We start from the raw sequence: 23110 nt of genomic DNA, 5'->3' as shown, positions 1-23110 counted from the left end.
GACGTCTGTCTGACAGTTGAAGCTAAAAAGAGGATGGATGCTGCAACGAGACGATGATCCAAAACACAGAGGTAAATCAACTTCAGAATGGTTTCAGAAGAACAAAATACACGTTTTGGGGTGGCCAAGTCAAAGTCCAGACTTGAACCCCATTGAGATGCTGTGGCATGACCTAAAAACAGTGATTCATGCCAGACATCCCAGGAGTCTGATTGAATTACAGCAGTTTTTTTTAGAGAAGAATGGGCCAAGATTAGTCCTGATCGATGTGCCAGACTGATCTGCAGCTACAGGAAGCATCTGGTTGTAGTTATTGCTGCCAAAGGGGGGTGACACAATATTAAATGTGATGGTTCACTTATTTATCTTTCCCCCTTCTGTCATTGTTTGCATAGTATCTTCATTAAAAAATATAAAAAAACGATAAATGTTTGGGTGGTTCTAGTTAAAGCAGACATTGCTTTTTCATCTGTGTGACTTTGACAAAGATCAGATCACATTTGATGGTGATTTTATAGAGAAATGTGAGAAATTCCAAAAGGATCTGATACTTTTTCATACAACTGTAGACCACATAGATGGATTGTAATTTGAAATGTGTTATTCGTTTGTGTACATAATTAAATAGAAATAGAAAAATGCAACTTTTTTTGTGTCAAATACTAAGGTTTGGACGGTGATTTATTGGTGTCCAGTTTCATGCAGTTGTAAAGGTGTTGAGAAGGTGAGATCCGGAGGAAGGGCGCAACAACGATGTAGGATTTGTCACCCTCATGTTCTGTACCTGTCTTTCTTGAGCATACGGGAGCAAGTGTGCATGAGATGTCAGAGGTAATTTGCTGTGTTAAGAGTGTTTTTCTGTAATTGGTTGTGATTGGTTTAAGCTTATTCTAGACTTTCTACAGTAGTTGTCGTTTAGAGGGTTTGATGGTGTGGAGCTTGGCTGTGTATCAAGTGGCATTTTGTGTGACGGAGAGTATGGAAAAAATACAAATATTTGAATAATAATCATAAACTTTAAAATGCATGTGACTAGTTGAGGAAAATGTGCCAGTTAAATGAGAGAATAATATACTGCTTGCTGCTAAAATGAATTATGCTGGCTAAGGATGTCTGTCCCTCAGAGTCATTCACAGATGTATTTGTACAGATGGTGCACCATCAGGAAACCAGATAACTCCACATTTTATGTGTATTTCTTGTTGCTGTACTTACAAATAAGGTTGATTTATAAATAGCAAAGAAATCCTTATGCTCGTAGCTATGTAGATTTTGGGTAGGCTATGCAGCAATGTTGTGAAAGAAAAGACTCAACTGAAATGGTAGTCATGGTTTGAAAAGGAGACTTTGCTGCCAAGAAATTGGAAGAGAAAGCTCAACATGTCCTCTAGCTACAGTACAGTCAGGTCTGTTGAGGCTACTGTCACAGTAAAAATTGGTATGTCTGCCTTTTCTGTGATGGATGCTTTCCAGTGTGCAGACTGAACGTTGGCGCAAAGTGACAGCTGTAGAGAGAAGCTGCGACCCTTTGATTCTGAGGCAGACACCAATCCCTGATGTTAAATTCATGTTTTGACACAAACTGTCTGCTAAGAACATATTGTACCAACACTGCCAAAGTATGAAATAATAATGAATAGTGACTGAAACGAGAGATGACGCAGCAAAAATGCCTTTGTGATGAGTCACAACGAAGTCACTAATGTGTCATTTATGAGTTGCTGGTTGCATGGACTACGCATTTTATTTTAAATTATTGTTTGTTTTTGCATCTTAACAGATTCTTTTGATACAGATTATGTCATTTTCAAGATTTAAAATGGTTTTCATTCTGTCTTGCTTATCCACACAAGTGTCGGAGGGGTGCTGGCAAAGTTAGAAAGAATTCCTGCTGCACACTTATTACCAACAGTAGAGTGAGCTACTGACTTTCCACAAGCAAATGGTAGGATGCGTGACATCAGCACAATTCATTGTCATTCATATGTCAGAAAGCAACAATTGCTTTCAACATGACGGCACAGAAGATACCAGTCTTGGGTGTTAATCCTCACACCTTGGTTCAGACCTTCCCAACATTATTTTACACACCCAATACCTCGCCTTGGTTTTGCCTCTGATGATATCTCAGAGGCTAGAAAATTCACAGGACAACAACATAGACTACATAATTTATTGACGGGACACGGGGTGCGGGGCCGATTAATAGGGGGCCTATCTCCTCAAAGCTGACCGAGTGGAAACACGGACAAAGAGCTTTTTACGTTGAAAATTATTGTGAATAAATAAATTCACGTTTCAAAATGCATGCATGGTACGAAAAATATAATAATTATCTTGAATCTTCGAACAAATCACTCCTGAGACAATCCTTCCTGTTTGTATGCGGTACAGCTTACGTACTTTTTCAACCTAAATCCGGCGTTGGATCTCTGCATATGTTTGAGAATAACTGTGATGGACTTCGACCGACTAAAGCAGAGTGTAGGGCGGCCCCCTACTTAAATGTGTCCCGTCAATATCACTATGAAGTCTATGGTAACAACTTGTCAAAGTTGAAGTCTTCCTTTTTCAGTTCATCAATTAGATCCATGTTCAAAAGTCATGCCATGTACTATGTTGCTTGGAGACTCAATAGAAGGTTAGTATTATTAGAATGCGGCTGCAAAAAATGTGACAAAAATAGAAATAGACAGAAAATACTTTAGCTGCTCAGTGCTATTCTGCATTTTCATCCTGGGTATCTAGTAAGCTCACAGTTGTCTTTTTCAGCATCTCAATGTTTCAGGTAGTTTTACACTGTCACCCAATTTCCCCAGTCTGTTACTCTTGATTTTAAAGTTCTGCTAAAAAAAAAAAAAAAAAATCCACTCCATAAGCCATTAAATTATTTGTGTTGATTCATTTGTGTTGACACAAACACACAGTGCTAAGCAACACATTTAAGAGCACATTTGTCCCATGCATGCAGACTGTTGCTAGGTGACCGACAAGTCAGGTAAGGATATACATAGAACAATACATGTATTGATTGATGAACTGAAAGCTTGTTGTCGCTTGGCTGTAGCCTGTATAGTCAGTTTGTTCAATGTTCTTCTATAATATGCTACATTCTTGTTTAAAAAAACAATACAAGTACTTGACAATTCTATATGTAACAAAATACAATGAAAGACAAATTATATAGAAGCTCCTGCAAGTTCATGCAAGTGGTGCAAACTGAACAACAGGACTTCATTCATAGTATAAAGAAGAGTAAATACAAAACTGAAGAGATACAAATGGCTATTAGAATTAACACATTGTCGTCACCGCCCTGCGACGTCGACAACAATGGCGACCCTCTAGTTAAACCAATTGAATAAATTGTATAAAAACGAACATCAAGAGGGGTTTTAATATCAAATTATGTTAACTCATAATAACGTTTATTGTTAGTAAGTATTTTCAAATTGAAGAACAAGCGGTGAAACCAAGTTAGATTTTTTTTTTTTTTTTTTTTAACCTGTCCTTTATAGCTGCTTAGACATAGAGAATAGGAATCTTGAGTGTCCTTATTGTTTGAATAGTTTTAATGCGGAAGTTCGATATAGTCCAATTGTGGTTGTTCATTAACTTACTACCAGTGTTGTCACAGGTTACTTAAAGTAATTTAATTACTGATTACACCTCAAAAAAGTAATCTAGTTACTTTACCGATTACTTTATTATCAAAATAACTAAGTTACTTTAAAAGTAACTTATCGGTTACTTTTTACCAATTTTTCTCCTTTTGCTGCCTCAACATAAAAATGACAACAAAAAAATGTCATCGCATGTAATTGAATTTTTCACATAAGACTTTATCTTTGAGTTAGCGGGGGTTTAATTGGTCGATGGAGTTGATTTCAACCACCATTGACTCGCGCTAGCTTAGCCACCCCGGAGCCCTGAAACTAACAAAAAACTAACAAACCGCATGGAGTTTGTTCAAATCAACTCCAACGACTAAATAAACCCCCGCTAACTCCAACATAAAGCCTAATGTCAAAAATTCTGAACTTCCCCTTTAAAATAAAGACTTGGCTGTTAAAATATTGTCCATAAAAGTTGTAAAGCAATAAAACAAACAACAAAAAATAATGAAATGAACAAGAATCCTACAACGTATTTCTTAATGGATCAAAATCATTTTTCGAGCAGATCATGTGACTAGCACCTAAGACACTAGCTTTTGCTTTGCTAAGCCAAAATTACACCTGTGGAGGCAAGATGGGTATTTAGAATTTCTGTAAACCTAAGCTTTCAAACACAACCAACAACAACTGAGCTTGAACAGTTTTATATATACAGTATGTATATATACAGTATTGGCCAAAAGTTTGGCGACACCTAAAAGTTGGATACTTTGAAGAATGTAGAATATAAAACCTGTTTTCAGTTATTTAACTTTTTTTGCCATTCCACATGTTCGTTCATAGTTTTGATGTATTCAGAGAGGATTTACAATAGTAGTGAAAATATATAAAACGTAAAAATGTTTAGGTGTTTCCAAACTTTTGACTTTTGTTTCAGTCATCAACATGCTTTGCCTCCAGCCCCACAAAAGTAAAAGTCCGCCTATGGTTACAAACACCGACAATAAAATGTGCATAAAGGCTGGTTACAAACTGTAGAAGTGTCAGCTGTCTTGTTACCTGTAGGCTTGGTTTGGAGTTTTTTCGCGTTGTCTTGTAATTTCAAGTGCTTCCTTGTTGAATTGAATGTAGAGTTTTTAAGCGGCCGACAGTCTTTTTCAGCCAGCGTAAAGTTTGCAACGCACGGATATATTTTTGTCATCTTTACTGGACAGAAATATGAAGTAATGGCTGTATTTCCAGTAAGCAAAGGCATCCATTTGCGGTTTATATCCTGCCTTTCACTGTTAGCCTCACTGTCTCGTCAGAATGCTATGTTTTTGACCGCCGTGGCAGACAGCCTCAAACAGCATCGTAAAACACGTGACCCGTTTTTTTTTTCCCCCCGATGAGGAATGCTCTTCGTACATGACTACAGTATTCTTCATTGTACATACATTATGAGGCAAAAACAAAATAGTAACGCACAGGCACAAGGGAAACTAACTTTAATCGGATTACTGGCTTGGAAAAATGAACGCGTTAGATTACTCGTTACTGAAGAAAGTAATCAGATTACAGTAACGCGTGTAGTAACGCGTTACTGACAACACTGCTTACTACTTACTTTAACTTACCCATGCTGCAACTGGACCTTACCCAGGCCAAAGCAGCACTCTCAGATACAACATAGTACACATCTCATGAACAACAAGATGTCTGTCGTTTTCATTTTAAGTGAGCCAAATCAATTATATTAAAAGTAAACTCATGAAAATTGCTGCTGTAATTTCATTCTTTTAATAAGCCATGTAGCTTGCTATGATCCATGGTTTTGAACAGGTGTGATAATGGTGTGTGGCCACAGTATACACATCTGATGTTGCTCACAGTGGTCCTCAGTGTGCTCAGGTAGCTTATCTGTCTGCTCAGACACATGAAAAACTAGAGTGAACATTGGTCTGGCACCGTCACTGTTCGTTTTAAAACTCCTCTTAAAATTCCAAGTCTTTTAATTAAGTACGTGACATTTATATATTTCTCTTTATTATATAAATTGTTTGACTTGTTTTTTCTAACTTGTTTTTAAGTTCATAGTGTCATTGTGTATCTTGTTCACCCCTGATGTTTTACACTTCTTACTATCCCTAAATTTGTATCAAAAACTACATTACATCATTACATGGTTATCTCCCACTGCATGGCAGTGGTTGGTGGACTTTTCAGTACCAACAGTACATACGAGGGTTGTTCCGATCATGTATGTTTGCTCCCGATCCGATCGTTTTAGTTTGAGTATCTGCCGATCCCAATATTTCCCGATCCGATTGCTTTTTTTGGCTCCCGATTCAATTCTGATCATTCCCGATAATTTTTCCCGATCATATACATTTTGGCAATGCATTAAGAAAAAAATGAATAAAACTCGGACGAATATATACATTCAACATACAGTACATAAGTACTGTATTTGTTAATTATGACAATAAATCTTCAAGATGGCATTTACATTATTAACATTCTTTCTGTGAGAGGGATCCACGGATAGAAAGACTTGGGACTTTGTGTTTTGTGACTAAATACTGCCATCTAGTGTATTTGTTGAGCTTTCAGTTCAGATACTGCAGCATGCCCCAAGGCATGATGGGAAAGTGGAACCATGATGGGAAGTAAAACCATGACTGTGAGTCATGCTAACAATGGATATACCATCTGTGCTTTAGGAAAGAAGTTAAGGTGTAATAACAATGTTTTATTACCACTTTGCTTCCCGACACTGATTCCCATGACACTTCTAATCATAGGGAGAGAGTTTGTAAGGTTTTAATCAAATGAGAGATGGCTTCCAAAACTTCCAAAAATCCGTCTACTCAATTAATGCTGATTATTATCTCTCTTTGCAGGCTAAACAGCGTTACTACAGATTGAGTGCGACAATGAGTGAAAGGGTCCTACAGCGCAAATATTAATAGCTTTAAATACTTTAATATGACTCAATTATCAATCAAATAAATGCCGCCGTTTTTGGGATATTTATGATAACCCTAAGCTAAGCCTAAACTAAAGACTCTGGATGAGTTTAATATATTAAATACAATTAGAAAATGATTTAATTAAAATATATATATATTAAAAAAAAGGCATGGCCGATATTTTTTCGCCGATTCTGATACATTGAAAATGACGTGATCGGACCCGATCGATCCCGATCGATAGGGACGTCTCTAGTACATACATTAAGTAAGTTTGAAAGAAATACAGTGGTACCTCTACATACGATCGCTTCGACACACAAACTTTTCGACATCTGACGTAAAATTTGACTCGCCATTTGTTTCTACATCCGACGACATGCTCGAAATACGACGACAATGGCAGCACCGCAGACGAATGCACGGCGGATTTTCTTGTGTGACAAATCAACACTGGTTTCAGAAAAGGTTGGTACAGGTGGTGAAACAAGGAAAAAGTTGACGCTTACCTTCTAAATGAAGATGCAAATGACAGAAAAATATGAGCGTAGGGTGGGCATCCGTGAAATGGCTCAAAAATACATCTCCACGGTCCTCCTCCGACCATCGTTCGCCAGTCTTTATAAGTTAAGCTGACAATTCCTTTTGTGGTAACATCTCCAGAGAAATCGCCAACTTCGCCACGTTTTTATCATTTATTTCACAACTTATTCAAAACAAAAACACCTTCTGTCTGCCGCAATTGACGGTGTTAAGAAAACATTCAAAGTGAAACTCAAGCTCACTGGTCTGCCTCTGGCACGTCAGCACCGCGGTGCGTTCAGGGTCAGCAAAAAATGTCCGCCACATTAGAACCCGATTCGTTACATTAATACAGGAATTATTATTATTATGATTATTATTATTATTCTTATTATTCCGATTTTGATTTATTATTTATTTGTTTTGCTATGTGTAATTGCCATTTGTAATAGTACCAGCAGTATTTTTTAAGGATTTAGTGAAGGTTTTTGGGCTGTGGAACGAATTAATGGAATTATAATGTATTCCTATGGGAAAATCCTGCTCGACATACGACCATTTCGACTTACAAACAAGGTCCTGGAACGGATTAACTTAAACGTATGTAGAGGTACCACTGTACTTGGCTCTACGTGTACCAACGTCATGACAAGCATTACAATCCACCATTGTAAGCAAAATTTTCATAATATACGGAGCAGAGTTGTATTTCCTAAAGAGCGTTCTAAACCTCTAGGCCAGAGGTGTCCAAACTTTTTGTAAAGGGGGCCAGATTTGGTGTGGTAAAAATGTGGGGGGCCGACCTTGGCTGACGTCCTTTACGTAGAGCAATATATTTAAGCAAATTTTAGCAAGCCATTCAGTGTGTCACGTTTGCTTAATTATTTTTTTTCTCTTTCGACTCTCGGGTTATTGCGAAATACTGCATTACATTAACATTTACATTACATTACATACATTAAACTAGCTTCAAGTTGCTTCAATTTCTCACTGCGTATCTTCCTTGTAATCTTGTCGTACATGTCAGCCTGTCTTGTTTGGTAATATCGCCTCACATTGAAATCTTTAAAAACAGTGACGTCTCGTTGCAAATGAGGCAGACACAGTTTTTGGGTATTTTAGTGAAGAAATAGTCTAATTTCCACCTATCCTTGAAGCGTCGGCCGTCACAATCAACTTTCTTTTTTTTGTTGATTGTCACCATTTTAGAAAATGGAAGTAATGGGTCACACGGAATAAGGTTGCTTAGCCCTTAAATACCTCCAACATGAAGCAATTATCAGAGAATCCCTAAATTTGAAAAATAAGGTCCTAATGAAACCTTATTTTTTCAAATTTGTAAAAAGAAAAGTCAAAATGAATATGTGTAATAACTTAGCGCTCTATATCTATAACCCATGCTAAATCATGTGTTTTTTTTTTCTCATGGAACCTGCAGATGCATGTGTTGAATTGCATCCATCACTTTTTTTTTTTTTCAAAAAGAAATGTCAAATTTCTAAATTAGTCTCAATATCATGAAATTTTAGTTGTATGAAACGTGATACATTTGGCAATAAAGGGTTAAAGTGCTGCTGCCTTTTAGTGGGTAAATGAGGGGCAGAATTTTGTGTGTAAACTTCATATCCTGGTTGCAGTACTGCTGACCAATTTATTAAAAGTTTGTGTTTGGGCCAGACGTTATTGATTTTATGACAGAGGCTGGGGGCCGGATGAAATTTGACCACAGGCCGCATTCGGCCCCCGGGCTGGACTTTGGACATGTCTGCTCTAGGCCATAGTTAAATTCCCTTTATTTAGCGCATATACTGCACTGGGTTAAAAAAGTTTAACGTCTGTTTGAACATTTAATTCAGTTTTCATCCGGGGAGACGATGTACCACCCTGACGTCGGACATTTAGAATGAACAAAACTGTGTTAGTGCATCTCTCTCAGAAAATGCCTTTTTTCCTCCTGCATAATTCAAGGGACACATCTATTTAGCATAATATTTTAACAATGCACAGTGAGGATAACATGGAACTACTTAATCGATGTTGGGACAAATTGGGTGTCTACCTTAAGATATGCTCAGTTTAATCTTGGAGGGGAAATTTAAGCCTGTGATTTAAAGATGGGGACATTTCCCCATGATGCCACTTACAGTTCAGTGGTTTACCTAAAATGTGTTTTCATGACTGCCTGACGATACTGTCTTACCTTTGGATCATTTACTCGACACTGATTAATTTCACATTTTCCTCATTATCCTTTCCTCACTTTGGCGCATGTTTTCCTCTTCTTGTTTTGTAGACATCAGACTCCCCTGACTCGTTCCTGTTTTCGTAAACTTGTTCAAAAGCCTGTCACCGTATTTTAATGAACTGAAAAACAGAATTTGAAGCTTCTTCGCTTTCAGCTTCTAAACTTTTTTTTTTTTATTTTTATTTTTTAATAACACTAAACAAGCAGCATAAAAAAGATGTCTACAAAGAGTTGCCAGATCAATTGAGTGTCACTATAATCATGTTGAATAAATAAATCACATTTAGAAAATATACATGCAATGAATAAGTTTTTATGTAGGAATAAGCTGAGCTGATCCAGTGAAGGTGTTGAAGTGGGTGGGATATCTCTGGCTGCACCTTGAGCTGATTATTCCAGGCAGGTAACACATCAACAGCATGTTTGTATATATAGACACTCATAACCATATTTAGTACAGTGAGCCTACACATGAATTACATCTTTATTATAGCAATACTATATACATAACTTTGGTATTGAGATTTGTCAATTTTGACCATTCTCTTTTCCTTCAGAGTATTTTAAATTGTCACAGGGAGCATTAAGACCAAAGATTTTACTAAAAATGTAAACATGCAATGCTAATGCGGTTGTCTTTTGAGAGACGAAATCGTATGTGACATGTAGGCAGATGAAAGTTTTATATTCAAAGCTGAAACTGCAGATGAGCTACCAGAGAATCCTGTTATTTAAGGCAGTATGTGAAGATTAAATGCCAACTTTTATTTTCATATTCTTAATCCCCGCATTATGGCTTGTGTCTGAACATATTAGCATTACCTCTGGAAGATCCAAGAATGTTTAACTTTCGCACACAACTTATTTCTGAAATATACCTTATTTACGGTAATAGAGATGACATTGTTTTGTGGTAATTACATTTCCTCCAAGTACCTGTAATTCTGATTTTAGCTGAATGAGCTTTAAATGGTGGCCAAGGCGGGGCACTGGTGCAGAGTAAAACACTATGTGTAGTTAACCTAGTGAATATTATTAATTATAGCCTTAAATGGTCAAATTTCTTCTACTTGTTGCACAATTGACAAGACAGCATGCTCAAATCAAAGTGTGATTTCGTTCTTTTTTTGCCCCTTATCCAAAACCATATTATCCTTTTTACCAGAGCTCGTAGTCATTGAATGGAGTTGCAAAAAGAAGCTGTCCCCGGATACTGTTGTCGAAGCCCTTGTTAATGTCTGCTTTAAACGGGCCGTCTTCACTCTGGAATTAGCTCTGTAAAGATTGAAATGCAGCCTCTGAGACTGCCATGCTTAGGAAAGGTGCTAAGACCACATATTTAGAAAAACACTCAAAGGACTAACACTCAACTTCTGCAAAGAAATGTGAGAGGCTGGTTACAGCTCTCCATTTCAAAATCACTGAAGCATGAAACAAGATGTCAAACTGTAAACGATTGTAGAAAAGTGTGTTTTCTCAGCTCAACAGCATATTCCCCGCTGACTTCAAACTCCTTTGTTTTAAGGTTATTCCATTATCAATGCACACCCTCAACTTATCTCAAAGTATTCTGTAAAAGACAGCACTGCTTGCCATCCATGGTGATTCTGATATACAGTGATCCCTTGCTATTTTGAGCTTCAAACTTTGCGCCCTCAGTCCACTGCAGATTTTTTTTTTTTTTTTTGATAAAAAAAAAACAAACAAACCATAAATAAATACAGATGAGCTGCCCCGAGCTGATCGCGTAGTCTCAATCTCCCTCTCTCCCTCTCCCTGCTCTTTGTTGGACAGGCAGTGCACTTCAGTTGCTTATTAAAGTTAACAATTAGGGCCTGGAAGCCGAAGCTTCAAAGCGCCCGATGCGTCAATCATCGCTTAACTTGTTAAACAGTTGCTGTGGCAACTCATGTGTAAGTGAGCAGCTTGAGCAGATTTTGGTGGACTCACTAAATGAAGCATTTAGTTAAGACAAGCATTTTTCTACTTTATTCTTTAAAAAAAAAATAAGTCGGTGGGACAGTAACATGTTTAAAACAATTATTACATTTGTAATGCTTAAAACAGTTTATTGAAATATATAGATTCATAAAACCTTTTTTTTTAAATTATACTTTGGGGAATAAAGTGGGGGGAAAAAACATGTCTTATATGTATCTCTTTCCTATGCTTAATCTGAATAAATACATTGAACTACCCACACACAAAAAAAAAAAAAACATTTGATGGGGGGAGTGGCGCTACTCCGCGGTTTTTCACTTATCGCGACGCGTTCTGGTCCCCATTAACAGCGAAAAGTAAGGGATCACTGTAGTTGTTTCTAGGGTTGTTGTTTTTTTTCTTGTTTTTTTTTTTTTTTTTTTTTTTTTTTTTTGTATAGGGTGCCATTTGTGTCCCCAGTATAAATTTAAGCTGTATTTTCACTAAAGTCGGACAAATACTCATTCAACTTAAATTTATGTATTTTATTTATTTATTTAGTTTTTGTGTGTGTACTATCACTTGGCTTAAATAACAAATTCAAGGATATGTGCTCCTAATTTTTTTTTTGTTTGTTTTGTTTTTTTTAATGACTTCTGGTGAAAGGTTGGAATTGTCCAATTGTCCATGTCCCCAGTGTGTTTCATTCAAATTTGGTTTATAAAATAACTAATATGAGTAGAAAAACTATCCAAAATAAATAGTTTTGACTTTAATGTCCTGGATAAACTATCTTTAATCATGTGTAGTTTTTAAATTAAAATACAGTATATTATTTAATTAAAAAAAACCAAACACATTTTCTGTTCATCCCCAGTGTGACCATCAACTTTGTCGTGTTAGTTTCCCTTTTAGATAATTCCCCATTTATTAATGGCAACAGTCTTCTGCAATAATATCACACCAGAGGAGAAAAAAAATTCAAATGTGGTTAGCAAATTTTCATTTTTACCTCCTTTAAAAGTCAGCTTTTGCAGTTTTTTGAAGTACGTTCAGTGTGGTTAATCATGACGTGTCCACTCTGTTAAAGCTATATGGCGGAAAACACTCAGGTGACTTGAAGTTCAGCTCTGAGACCCCCAATTTGGCCAAATTTCAATTTTGTCTTATATGCATGCGTGATACATTATTGGAAGGCTTAAAATCTCAATTTTCTGGGGGAACAGGAGCGCATTTAAAAAAAAAAAAAAAAAAAACTAAACCCCTAAACCCTAACTCGAGGTGAGAGCATTAGAGCGCAAAATTAAAATACAATTAAATACACCATGATTTTAATGAGATGATATCGCGTAGTCACCTTGTTCTGATCCACACGTAGCATATCTCACCGGGTGTCAAGACACAGCTGCGAATGGCAACAGCCGGACTTTTTTGTGGATTTTACGGGTGAAACACGGTCATATAACAAGGGTCGCAATGCAGAAATTGCAGACATCAAGGAGTGGTTAATATTTTCTTTTTCAAATATTTACCCTTTTAAAAGTTTTTTTCTTATTTTTCTTTCTTTGGATCGATTATTTATCATCTAAAGTATCGGGGGAAATGCGACAGTAACAAAAAAAAAAATACAATTAAGCGATAGTTATGAGGTAGATAGCCATGATTTTTATTTTTTTTTTTAACTAAACAGCAGACATCCATTAATGTTTCTAAGCTAAAAATGATAGACATTTCTAGTGTTGTAACGATTAATTGATTAACTCGAGCATTCGATCAGAAAAAAATATTTGAATTAAATTTTGTTGCCTCGAATATTCGTTTAATTAAACTGGCGTTGTAATGGTTTGTTTTGAAGGTGTTTGCATTTAGTTTTATTGATTAGGGTGGATACACTGCTCTCTCGTCTGCCTCTTTTCACATGGCTGAATCCAGCTGCTCCCTGTTAAGACCAACGTAAGTTAAGTTTTTGTTTGAGCTAATGTTTTTCAATGCATTCATGATTTAGTTTATAAGTATAAAAAGGCATTTTTTGTGGGAATATGTGTCTGAACCATTTGTTTAAAGCATTGTAAAAAAAAAAAAAAAAAACTTTAGCATTATGTAGCATTTAAGCTAGCGTACTTTTTCTTTGTAAGTTAGCCAATTGTTCTTTTGTTTTTCAATTTCATTTTTTAAAATAAATTTATACCGTTTGAGGCTTAGCTCAGGCATTTTAATTTTTCATGTTCCTTATCCGATTACTCGATTATTCGAACTAACTAGTCCATCGATTAATCGACCGCTAAAATATTCGATAGCTGCAGCCTTAGACATGTCGAATAATAAATATAATTGCTTTTTATGGCTGGGTTGAAACAAAAGCGGTTGCGCAGTGCCTGCAAACGGGGGTGTCCAGACTTAAACGGACAAATTAAAAATAGTTCGGGGGCTTAATGCACCATGAAACTACTACGGCGTTATATAGACGCAATGTTCTATAAAACACAACAGTTTTTTTGGCTTAGAATACAGCAGTTTCTTTTAAAGAGGGGTGCAAGAGCAGTAAGGTTTTCAGCCTTGTCTGTGTTTTCTGCCCTATGTCAAAGAAATTAATTAAATTGAATCATTTCAAAAGGTTTGTTAGTAAAATTATAGATTTCTCATCATGTATCCAAAGTCTTGTTAGCCATTACGTTAGCAAAGCTAGGCTGAGGCTTAACTTTGGCACAAAATGTCCCCTCTGTTATATTTCTCTCTACTACGTGTAAATGGCACCCTAGAAAAAATAAAAACCCTCTAAATATGTTGTATTTAGAATGTTATGTTATGTTTCAACTGTTCTTTAAATTAAACGTGTACCTAATGTTTACACACACTGTTTGTTAATGCAAATAGTTAAATGTAGGAAAGTGTTTTTCTCTGCTTTCCACCAGGAATTATGATGTGTTTGTGGGTGTCTTGGCACTCCTTGACATCAAAGTGTTTTTAGCAACCTTGAAAAATGCGAGGGTTTTGAGCTACTTGCGTACGTAAATGTGCATGCAAGCATAGTCATGCATATTAGACACCACATTTTCTGATGTTAAATGTAGAACATTTAAAATTATAGAATGTGTTTAGATACATATTAAAGCTTGAGTATAAAAAAAGTATTTTTACACATGTAAAAAATAAATATACAGTATATTTATACAGGAGACATTCATTTATACTATTTCTTTGGAAGTTGATGCAGATATTGCTGCTTTGCCATTTAAGATGAAAGCATAAAAATTTATGAAATGGGAAATCTTTTCAATCAAGGATTGTATTTCATGGATACATCACCAATTATATGTCTTTTTTTTTTTCTTCACCAACCCTTTCTTCAAAATGGGATTCTACATACAGTACTATCTATTGAATTGGAGCAATTGAACTCTTCATGTTTGTTATCAATCTCTTTATCTGTTGAGTCAGTCCCTGGGGATGGTCAGAACAGGGTTGCTATTGCTGGTGTGGCAGATGAACCACCATCCTGCATACCAAGAGGTTTTTCACCTGCCCGATGGCAGGAGGAAAGAGGTTTCCGCCAACACTTGTCATATGCTAAAAACAATGCGCTGACATACAGTATGTTTTCTAACGATTGTCTCATTGCACAGGAAGATTGACCACTAACAAGCTGCCACTAGGCAAGTGAATGGTCAGTTGAAATACAGGACTATTGTTTATTTGGCATTAATGTCTATCATTGTTTTTACATCCCCAATAACAATAATATCAGTGAGTTTCACCAACATTTTCATGACGGACTATAAGTTCATCAAAAAGGTAATTTTAAAAACAACAGTCAGCAGCAATTTAAAGATTTCAGTTCGACTCTGAGATCTGATATTTTCCTTTGATAGTTCATAAGATGCTTACAAAGACACAAAATTCAGTGATCATCAGTTATCTATATCAAAGTGAATCAATGTCAGCATTTTGAATCATCTGCATGTCTTTCTTTAATCAACATTACCATGAAAGAAATACCTCATCAATACATTTGTTGTCTACATTTTAAATTCATCTAACACAGACTGTACCATCATAGAATTGCAATATTTATTTCTCATGCATATTTTGTGTTTTCTCTGAATTAAGAATTTATATGTTCCGGATATCATTTGATCTGACAGCAGGGTAAGAACATATGACCACAGTAATTCATTTAGACAGATGAACAGTTGGCTGCATACCAAAGATGTAGACAGAAAAAAGCTAATTAGTTTTTTTTTTTTTTTTTTTTTAAGTTAAAAAACGAGATCAATGTATTAAGTTTTTTCTTTCCTGGAAATTGATAAAGCTGGGAAGAGGAGCAAGAGAAAAATCATTGCTCCGTATCGTCCTCTAATAATTCACAGCTACCATTCTCCTAAGTATGACATGCAATTCCACCAAAATGTGGACTAGGGGTGCACTATCAATGCTGATACTGTACTCTTACTGTTACTCAGGAAAAAAATGCTCCATGCAGGCATTGAAGTGTATTTCGCCAGGAGGCAAGCTTTCTTTATGTATTCATGGTTCCAAAATATTCCTTATTTCCCCTCAAATAAAATATTCGCTCAGTCGATGCCAACACAATGACATGGCATGTCAAGGCTGAACGTTGTACAGCAAAGTATATCGGCCTCAAATATCGGCTTACAAAATCGGCTTTGGATATCGGCAGAAGATTTTTTTAGATGTCAGCATCGGCATTTGAAAATCCCTTATCGGTGGACCTCTAATCTTAATAGATGAAACAGTTCAAAATATTGGAAAATAACTTAAGTCCCTCTAGATTTTATCGTATTTTTCTGACTATAAGTCACGTTTTTTTTTTCATATTTTGGCTGGGGGTGCAACTTATACTCAGGAGCGACTTATGTGTGGAATTATTAACACATTATGATATAATTTCACATGTTATTTTGGTGTTTTGCAGTGACACTGATGGTTTTGTAAAGTTGTTAGCATGTTCTTATGCTATAGTTATCTGAATAACTCTTTATAGCTATGGCCACGTTCGCGTTCTGCCTTTGGCAGTGTATGTTCAATTGTATTATTGACTTTTTTATCTTGAAATGGATGCATTTAGTTTGTGGCGCTTTCACACCCACGTGAGGGCGCACTCGCACTTGTCTACGTGAAGAAGAGTGCTCACACGCCAGAAGAAGACGGACAGCTACGTAGCTCTGAGTGAGTGAGTGGGCGAGTTAGCGAGAGAGAAAAGACGGCTGCGAACCTACTTTCATTGTTTATGCTTATAAATTATCTCTACAGAGGCAACGCCTGCGTGTATCATCTATTCTGTTGTTGTGTGTTTTCCACCCGCGATCGGACACTTAGAGCCAGTTGTGTGGTTGTTTGAACGATGTGCTAATGATAGCGAACGCATGCTAACCTGTTACTTATTACTGTAATAGTACCTAATTATCATTTATTTACGTTGATGCGAACCTGTTTGCTATCGAGGACCAAATTAATTCAGCAAATTATACGGACGTCCAGCATTGTCTTTTGGGAGTTCGCTGGATTGCCAGGACCGAGCCGTAGTGTAGGACAGTTAATTCACATTTCGTTGTTCATGCACTGTACACTGTACATTTATTTAGCATGTTGTTCTCTATTGTATTTTTATATTAAATTGCCTTTCAAGATGACATGTCTGTTCTATGTGTTGGATTTAATCAAGTAAATTTCCCCCCAAAATTCGACTTATACTCCAGTGCGACTTGTATATGTTTTTTTTCTCTTGGTTGGGCATTTTATGGCTGGATTGACTTATACTCAGGTGCGACTTGTAGTCCGAAAAATACGGTAGATTGATTTCTAAATTGGTTTTAATCAGTATCCCGAAGTTTCTAGCAATAAGCTTCATCTCACATATGACTGTAATGAAGACAAGCGCTACAGAAAATGAATACATTGATGGAACATTTAGTATGTTACAAAGACCAGCAGAAGACTGAGGGTCAACAAAGCTGATTGTGAGGTCGTTCACCATGCAGTAGTAAGTTGATGAACTCAAAAACAACAAATGAGCTCATTAGGGGAAAGACGGAAGAATTGACTGAAAACCTATATTGAGCATGCATTTTACCTACTAAAAAAAATTTGATTGCAGACATCTTCTTCATAAAATTAACAGTACAGCAACTGTACAACAAGAACACATTTCTATAAGATGTTATACAAATGTAATTAATGTTTAGACCTATAAAGGGACATATACTGTGTAATGTATAAACAGTACAATGCATACAAACATACAAATACATACAGTATGAGCTGACTGGCGCAAGGTTCCTCATTATCGTAATTTGGGAATATTTCTCAGAAAATACAAACTACAGTTTAATGCTAATTTGTCTGAACCGAGAGTTTTTTGTTCCAAATTGCATTTCACAAAATAATAATTGAATGTAAAACACGACCAATAATAGTATTACATTTGACTGATTATGACCTCGTGTGTTTGAGTTTTTTGCAATACAATGGTAGTCGCTACCTTCAAATAATTTTTAAACCATCTTCTGACATTTTTTTGGAAGCATGATGCTCACTGGCAGACGTGTGGCTGAGTTAGCAAGCCTACTCTGCAAAAGAAATTTGAAAAAGAATTTAAATCTCCACTCAGGCACTTCACTGGAGTATGCATTTTGTCCCTGTGCTTTGTTGTGACCTTAACAAAGCTGTGAACAAGCTCAAGCTTGCTGACCATTAACGGCTCCTCAAAGTATGTGCATGGGAATAGAATACGCATCTCCCTTTATGTACATTGCTATGAAAAAGTATCTGAACGTTTTGAAATTTCTCACATTTCTGCATAAAATCGCCATCAAATGTGTTCAGATCTTTGTCAAAATCACACACATGAAAATACAGTGTCTGCTTTAACTAAAACCACCCAAACGTGTAGGTTTTCATATTTGAATGAGGATAGCATGGAAACAGTGACAGAAAGGGGAAAAAAAGTTAGTCAACCCTATGCCTAAGGACACTTAAAGAGCAATCAAACCAATTTTTACCAAACATTTTAAGTCAGGTGTGTGCCCAATCACTGATGAGTGGTTTAAAGCTGCCCTGCCCACTATAAAACACACACCTGGTAAGAAATGTCTCGATGAGAAGCATTGTCTGATATGCATCATGGCTCTGTCAAAAAAGCTGTCTGAAGACATGCGATCAAGGACTGTTGATTTGTTTTAAGCTGGGAAAGGATACAAAACCTAAATAATGATAATAATAATAATGCATTTTATTTATAACACACTTTACATTTGAGAAACAAATCTCAAAAAGTGCACATTGGCAAAAAACAAAATAATAATAAATAAAATGAAGACTAAGAATAAAAGAGTAAAAGCAAAAGAGACACAAGCACAGATAAAATTAGATACCAATCAGATAAAAATAAAACAGTCAAATAAAAATTGCTAAAATAAGCTTTTTTAAAAAGGTGAGTTTTTAGTCCTTTTTTAAATGCATCCACCGTCTGCGGGGCTCTGGGGTGGTCTGGGAGGGCGTTCCACAGACGGGGAGCAGCAGCTGTAAAGGCCCTAAAAGTCTGGATGTTCATCAATCGACAGTCAGAAAATGTATCTACAAATGGAGAAGAGTTTGGCACTGTTTCTTCTCTCCCAAGGAGTGGCTGTCCACCAAATATGACGCCAAGAGTTCAGCGCAGTATACTCAGGGAGGTAAAAAAAAGAACCCTAGAGTGTCTTCTAAACCCTCACAGAAATCACTGGCGCAATCCAATATCTCTGTGCACACATCATCTATATGTAAAACTATGGCCAAGAATGGTGTTCATGGGAGGACTCCACAGAGGAAGCCACTGCTGTCGAAAAAAAAAAATTGTTTAATGTTCGCAAAAAGGCATTCCACACACTCCACAGAAGTTTTAGCAAAACGTTTTGTGCACTGATGAAAGCAAAGTTGAATAATTTGGGAGTAACACACAATGTCATGTGTGGAGGAAAAATGGAACAGCTCACATCAACACCTCATCCCCACTGTGGAGCATGGTGGAGGGAGCATCATGATTTGGGGCCGTTTTGCTACCTCAGGGCCTGGACAACTTGGCCTGTAATTGTCAACATGGGTAAACCTCAGCCATGAGAGACAGAATGTGGGGGAAAAAAAAACAGAAAATCACATTGTTTGATTTTTAAAGAATTTATTTCCAAATTACAGTGGAAAATAAGTATTTGGTCACGTACAAACAAGGAAGATTTCTGGCTGTCAAAGATGTCTAACTTCTTTTAACGAGGTCTAACGAGGCTCCACTCGTTACCTGTATTAATGGCACCTGTTTTAACTCATTATCGGTATAAAAGACACCTGTCCTCAACTTCCGTCAGTCACACTCCAAACTCCACTATGGCCAAGACCAAAGAGCTGTTGAAGGACACCAGAGGCAAAATTGACCTGCACCAGGCTGGGAAGACTGCATCTGCAATTGGTAAAACGCTTAGTGTCAAGAAATCAACTGTGGGAGCAATTATTAGAAAATGGAAGACATACAAGACCACTGATAATCTCCCTCGATCTGGGGCTCCATGCAAGATCCATACAGAACCACACGGGGGGACCCAGTGAATGACCTACAGAGAGCTGGGACTACAGTAACAAAGGTGACTATCTGTAACACAATGCGCCGCCAGGGACTCAAATCCTGCACTGGCAGACATGTCCCCCTGCTGAAGCCAGTACACGTCCAGATATGTCTGCAGTTCGCAAGAGAGCATTTGGATGATCCGGAAGAGGACTGGGAGAAGGTCTTATGGTCAAATGAAACGAAAATAGAAATTTTTGGTAGAAATACAGGTTCTCGTGTTTGGAGGAGAAAGAATACTGAATTGCATCCGAAGAACACCATACCCACTGTGAAGCATAGGGGTGGAAACATCCTGCTTTGGGCCTATTTTTCCTTAAAGGGACCAGGACAACTGATATGTGTAAAGGAAAGAATGAATGGTGCCATGTATCGAGAGATTTTGAGTTAAAATCTCCTTCCATCAGCAAGGGTATTGAAGATGAGACGTGGCTGGGTCTTTCAGCATGACAATGATCCCAAACACGCAGCCAGGGCAACAAAGGAGTGGCTTCGTAAAAAGCATTTCAAGGTCCTGGAATGGCCTAGCCAGTCTCCAGATCTCAACCTCATAGAAAATCTGTGGAGGGAGTTGAAAGACTGTGTTGCCCAATGACAGCCCCAAAACATCACTGCTCTAGAGGAGATCTGCATGGAGGAATGGGCCAAAATACCAGCAACAGTGTGTGAAAAGCTTGTGAAGAGTTACAGAAAGCGTTTGGCCTCCGTTATTGCCAACAAAGGGTACATAACAAAGTATTGAGATGAACGTTTGGTATTGACCAAATACTTATTTTCCATCATGATTTGCAAATAAATTATATAAAAATTAGGGCTGTCAAAATTATCGCGTTAATGGGCGTTAATTAAATGTTTTAATTAATCACGTTAAAATACAGTGGGGAGAACAAGTATTTGATACACTGCCAATGGGTTTTCCCATTGTGAGTGTATCAAATACTTGTTCTTTCCACTGTATTTGACGCAATTAACGTAGATGCCCTGCTCAGACACATTTAAATGACGGTACATTGAAACGCTCACTTGTTAATTGTGTTTTATGGAGTTTTGCCGCCCTCTGTTGACGCTTGGGTGCGACTGATTTTATAGGCTTCAGCACCCATGAGCATTGTGTAAATAATTATTGACATCAACAATGGCGGGCTACTAGTTTATTTTTTGATTGAAAATTTTACAAATTTTATTAAAACGAGAACATTAAGAGGGGTTTTAATATAAAATTTCTTTAACTTGTACTACCATTTTTCTTTTAAGAACTACAAGTCTTTATATCCATGGATCGCTTTAACAGAATGTTAATAATGTAAGTGCCATCTTGTTGATTTATTGTTATAATAAACAAATACAGTCCTTACGTACCGTATGTTGAATGTATATATCCATCTTGTGTCTTATCTTTCCTTTCCAACAATAATTTACAGAAAAATATGGCACATTTTATAGATGGTTTGAATTGCAATTAATTACGTTTAATTAATTTTTAAGCTGTAATTAACTCGATTAAAAATGTTAATCGTTTGACAGCCCTAATAAAAATGAAACAATGTGGTTTTCTTTTTTTTTTTTCCCCACATTCTGTCTCTCATGGTTGAGGTTTACCCATGTTGACAATTACAGGCCTCTCTAATATTTTCAAGTTGGAGAACTTGCACAATTAGTGGCTGACTAAATACTTATTATATATACCATTAACCAGTGCAAATTTCAAACTGTATTATAGGCATACTGCACAATAAGCAGAACACTATCCTTAAATATTCCATAAAGTAACAATGTTAAATATTGAAAATAATTCTAGTACAAAAACCAATACCCAAAACATTTAAATGGGTAAACTGACTCATTCTTTCCTTTAATTTCAATGGGCGAGAAGTAGTGCCGTTACTAAGCAGGGCATGATCCGCCCACCTAGCCAATCATCATCACGTTTGCAATGGCATTACCACCCCAATCCTTCCTCCACCCTCCCGCTCTGCTCTTTCTGGGCAGGAGGAAGTTAATGTGTGACACAATCAACTGTCAACAACTCGCACTGCATTCAACCAAATTGTAGTAACGCACCCCTTTACATCCTCAGTAACGGTCACAACAACGGCGTTGCAAAGATGGGAAAAGTAATGAATTTTTCACTCCTGAAAAAAAACAACACTGTTATACTCTAACGCCATTATTAACAACACTGGTACGCGGCGGTGTTTGAATTTCGTCCGTTAATGCATATTTAAAGTTCTTTACGGTATAGGTGGATGTGTATATAATGTATCAATGTAATAATGGTGGATGGACGTGACGAACATATCAAAAACCTATTTTGTTTATCCAAAAGGTTCAGGGAATGGACGTAGAAAACTTTCAGGCTTCAATACCTCCTACAAGGTTAAGAACTAATGATTAAGAGTTTTAAGTTAACACAGTTTGTAGGATGTGCGCATAACCCATCCAGGCACAGGAGTGCATAGGGACTCTACACAGGAAGGTCCTGTTCGAAGAAACTCCAAACAATTGGACGCACTCCCCCAATGAAATAATGCTTCATCCTAACGAGTCTTAAGAATTGGTCCTGCTAATTCCCATGTACACAACTCTACTTCCTTTGATGTATTATGGATGGCTGGCACATAATTCTTAGTAATCAATACCCGTCTCGTTCATGTTTTTCAGAGACACACAGATCTTGAGCTCTTTCAAAAGGTTCCTGTCACGAGTGATCAATAGAAAACCATGTTTGCTCTTACTCTGCTTGGGCACTTTCTTTGTCTCTGGAAAAGGTGAGTGTTGTGCATCATCTGCTGACTAAGCCGTCCCTTGAAAAAGTAGTGACAATGGAAAGCAATGTAATGATAAATGAAGGAAACTTTATGCAAATTAGACACTTACTTTGTTACAGCTTAATTGATCTTTTGATAAAGGATGACGAGGGAAAAATACCGTGTGCAGATGGTCTTTAGTTATAATGAAACACTATTGTAGTGTTTTTGTAAATTACTTTATTTACCACCAAGTTTTTAAACTGTTTTTTTTTTTTTATTATTATTATTCATTGAGGCTGATGTATGTGATAATAATAAATAATTGCTGGGAAAGCTAAGTAACAAACATGATTAAATGGTCACAAAGCAATTACCGTATTTAAGTTGCCATTTTTTCATAGTTTGGCTGGGGGTGTGACTTATACTCAGGAGCAACTTATGTGTGAAAGTAACACATTATGATATCATTTCACATGTTATTTTGGTGTTTTGGA

At 36.8% G+C, this 23110-nt stretch overlaps 1 protein-coding gene across 1 annotated transcript in view; it reads left to right on the top strand.

Moving 5' to 3' along the window:
* LOC130908721 (protein FAM200A-like) overlaps positions 1-22909 on the top strand; it is a 143138-nt gene extending 120229 nt beyond the window's left edge. Inside the window, exon 4 of the transcript XR_009061639.1 lies at positions 22528-22909. The gene's annotated coding sequence lies outside the window, so the exon portion shown is untranslated. The remainder of the gene's footprint in view (positions 1-22527) is intronic.
* Positions 22910-23110: the final 201 nt, after the last annotated feature.

Source organism: Corythoichthys intestinalis, chromosome 20 (genome assembly GCF_030265065.1).
Source record: "Corythoichthys intestinalis isolate RoL2023-P3 chromosome 20, ASM3026506v1, whole genome shotgun sequence".
NCBI classification, from domain to species: Eukaryota; Metazoa; Chordata; class Actinopteri; order Syngnathiformes; family Syngnathidae; genus Corythoichthys; species Corythoichthys intestinalis.
This window is presented reverse-complemented; position numbering and strand designations above follow the sequence as displayed.